Source organism: Ranitomeya imitator, chromosome 9, assembly GCF_032444005.1.
Source record: "Ranitomeya imitator isolate aRanImi1 chromosome 9, aRanImi1.pri, whole genome shotgun sequence".
NCBI classification, from domain to species: domain Eukaryota; kingdom Metazoa; phylum Chordata; class Amphibia; order Anura; family Dendrobatidae; genus Ranitomeya; species Ranitomeya imitator.
In genome coordinates, this window is record NC_091290.1 from 133778904 (window position 1) to 133783143 (window position 4240).

The following is a 4240-nucleotide window of genomic DNA, read 5'->3' on the forward strand; positions in this document are numbered from 1 at the left end:
GCTCTGGAGTATAATACAGGATATAACTCAGGATCAGTAATGTAATGTATGTACACAGTGACTGCACCAGCAGAATAGTGAGTGCAGCTCTGGAGTATAATACAGGATGTAACTCAGGATCAGTAATATAATGTATGTACACATTGACTGCACCAGCAGAATAGTGAGTGCAGCTCTGGGGTATAAAACAGGATGTGACTCAGGATCAGTAATGTATGTACACAGTGACTGCACCAGCAGCACAGTGAGTGCAGCTCTGGGGTATAATACAGGATGTAACTCAGGATCAGTAATGTAATGTATGTACACAGTGACTGCACCAGCAGAATAGTGAGCGCAGCTCTGGGGTGTAATACAGGATGTAACTCAGGATCAGTAATGTAATGTATGTACACAGTGACTGCACCAGCAGAATAGTGAGTACAGCTCTGGAGTATAATACAAGATGTAACTCAGGATCAGTAATGTATGTACACAGTGACTGCACCAGCAGAATAGTGAGTGCAGCTCTGGAGTACAAGATGTAACTTAGAATCAGTGCAGGATAAGTAATGTATTGCATACAGTGTATTTATATACAGTGGGGCAAAAAAGTATTTAGTCAGTCAGCAATAGTGCAAGTTCCACCACTTAAAAAGATGAGAGGCGTCTGTAATTTACATCATAGGTAGACCTCAACTATGGGAGACAAACTGAGAAAAAAAAATCCAGAAAATCACATTGTCTGTTTTTTTAACATTTTATTTGCATATTATGGTGGAAAATAAGTATTTGGTCAGAAACAAACAATCGAGATTTCTGGCTCTCACAGACCTGTAACTTCTTCTTTAAGAGTCTCCTCTTTCCTCCACTCATTACCTGTAGTAATGGCACCTGTTTAAACTTGTTATCAGTATAAAAAGACACCTGTGCACACCCTCAAACAGTCTGACTCCAAACTCCACTATGCTGAAGACCAAAGAGCTGTCAAAGGACACCAGAAACAAAATTGTAGCCATGCACCAGGCTGGGAAGACTGAATCTGCAATAGCCAACCAGCTTGGAGTGAAGAAATCAACAGTGGGAGCAATAATTAGAAAATGGAAGACATACAAGACCACTGATAATCTCCCTCGATCTGGGGCTCCACGCAAAATCCCACCCCGTGGGGTCAGAATGATCACAAGAACGGTGAGCAAAAATCCCAGAACCATGCGGGGGGACCTAGTGAATGAACTGCAGAGAGCTGGGACCAATGTAACAAGGCCTACCATAAGTAACACACTACGCCACCATGGACTCAGATCCTGCAGTGCCAGACGTGTCCCACTGCTTAAGCCAGTACATGTCCGGGCCCGTCTGAAGTTTGCTAGAGAGCATTTGGATGATCCAGAGGAGTTTTGGGAGAATGTCCTATGGTCTGATGAAACCAAACTGGAACTGTTTGGTAGAAACACAACTTGTCGTGTTTGGAGGAAAAAGAATACTGAGTTGCATCCATCAAACACCATACCTACTGTAAAGCATGGTGGTGGAAACATCATGCTTTGGGGCTGTTTCTCTGCAAAGGGGCCAGGACGACTGATCCGGGTACATGAAAGAATGAATGGGGCCATGTATCGTGAGATTTTGAGTGCAAGCCTCCTTCCATCAGCAAGGGCATTGAAGATGAAACGTGGCTGGGTCTTTCAACATGACAATGATCCAAAGCACACCGCCAGGGCAACGAAGGAGTGGCTTCGTAAGAAGCATTTCAAGGTCCTGGAGTGGCCTAGCCAGTCTCCAGATCTCAACCCTATAGAAAACCTTTGGAGGGAGTTGAAAGTCTGTGTTGCCAAGCGAAAAGCCAAAAACATCACTGCTCTAGAGGAGATCTGCATGGAGGAATGGGCCAACATACCAACAACAGTGTGTGGCAACCTTGTGAAGACTTACAGAAAACGTTTGACCTCTGTCATTGCCAACAAAGGATATATTACAAAGTATTGAGATGAAATTTTGTTTCTGACCATACATACATGCTAGCCACCTTAGGGAGAGACCCAAGTTGGGCTAAATGTAGCGGGACGAAAGAGACCGAAAAGCCCTCTACTTAAAGGAAATACATAGTGGATGCTTTCCTGAAACGGAAAGTACTTGCAAGCAGCATAATACAAAGAATAGCAGGTTTACCCAGAATCCTTTGCAGTAGGCGGAGCTATGCAAATCATCTCTTTCCACCCCTGTCTAATCCACAGCGCTTGGAACCGCCAAGCGTGCAATGCTGCGGATTAGTTTCTAAATTTACACAGCCAACCAATTCCTACCTGTGGACACGTGTTTCGGGCTTTAGGCCCTCATCAGCACAGGGCTGGAATTGGTTGGCTGTATGGAGTGGGGCTCGGTGAGCAAGCGATACATACATGCTAGCCACCTTAGGGAGAGACCCAAGTTGGGCTAAATGTAGCGGGACGAAAGAGACCGAAAAGCCCTCTACTTAAAGGAAATACATAGTGGATGCTTTCCTGAAACGGAAAGTACTTGCAAGCAGCATAATACAAAGAATAGCAGGTTTACCCAGAATCCTTTGCAGTAGGCGGAGCTATGCAAATCATCTCTTTCCACCCCTGTCTAATCCACAGCGCTTGGAACCGCCAAGCGTGCAATGCTGCGGATTAGTTTCTAAATTTACACAGCCAACCAATTCCTACCTGTGGACACGTGTTTCGGGCTTTAGGCCCTCATCAGCACAGGGCTGGAATTGGTTGGCTGTATGGAGTGGGGCTCGGTGAGCAAGCGATACATACATGCTAGCCACCTTAGGGAGAGACCCAAGTTGGGCTAAATGTAGCGGGACGAAAGAGACCGAAAAGCCCTCTACTTAAAGGAAATACATAGTGGATGCTTTCCTGAAACGGAAAGTACTTGCAAGCAGCATAATACAAAGAATAGCAGGTTTACCCAGAATCCTTTGCAGTAGGCGGAGCTATGCAAATCATCTCTTTCCACCCCTGTCTAATCCACAGCGCTTGGAACCGCCAAGCGTGCAATGCTGCGGATTAGTTTCTAAATTTACACAGCCAACCAATTCCTACCTGTGGACACGTGTAAATTTAGAAACTAATCCGCAGCATTGCACGCTTGGCGGTTCCAAGCGCTGTGGATTAGACAGGGGTGGAAAGAGATGATTTGCATAGCTCCGCCTACTGCAAAGGATTCTGGGTAAACCTGCTATTCTTTGTATTATGCTGCTTGCAAGTACTTTCCGTTTCAGGAAAGCATCCACTATGTGTTTCTGACCAAATACTTATTTTCCACCATAATATGCAAATAAAATGTTAAAAAAACAGACAATGTGATTTTCTGGATTTTTTTTTCTCAGTTTGTCTCCCATAGTTGAGGTCTACCTATGATGTAAATTACAGACGCCTCTCATCTTTTTAAGTGGTGGAACTTGCACTATTGCTGACTGACTAAATACTTTTTTGCCCCACTGTATTTACAAAGTGACTTTGTCCAACAGAAGTGTAACTTGAAGCTCATGAGCTTCTATGCAAATCTGTAAGAGTTCCACCACTGAACCTCTGCACCCCCCCCCATAGTCACATGACCCACTTACTAATTCAGTGGTTAAGCGCTCATAGATGTTATAGAATAAATATAGGTGCCGTGTTTTAGACAATATTTCAGTACATCCTGTAATTTATATATCAGCAACGCGTTCTGCAGAGCTGTACAAAGAGAGTATTCATCTGCCTGCATCGCTCTGCTATCTCAGTACGAGAACCCCTAAAAGATGTTCCCCTCTTTTTTTTTCCTATACTTTCCCCTCTTTTTTTTTTTTTCCTATACTATGTTGTGCATAAATATGTGATTCTTCAGAATTTGTTTTAGTCTTTGCCTGATGAAGAGACCTGTGTACTCTCGAAAGCTTGCAATTTGTTACCATCTTTTCAGTTAGCCATTAAAAGGTATCAACCACTGAGGACTCTCAATTCTAAATATTTTTAAAAAATGTTGAAACTTTATATAGAAGTAGATTTGGCCCTTTTCAGACCCACGATTCCAGTGTGAGCACTCACACGCCGCCGAGGTCATTTACATCTTACTTGGAAGTCTAATGCCAAAAACTGCTGGAAAAGTTAACCCTAAAGCGTCGTCTCGCGAGGAGCTTGGCCGAACATCTCCGTGCTTCCTGCAGAGTCTTGTTGCTCCATCGGGGGCGCTGTCCTCGCGGTCACACACTGGAGGTGCATGTCCCAATGATGTTTATGGATGAGAT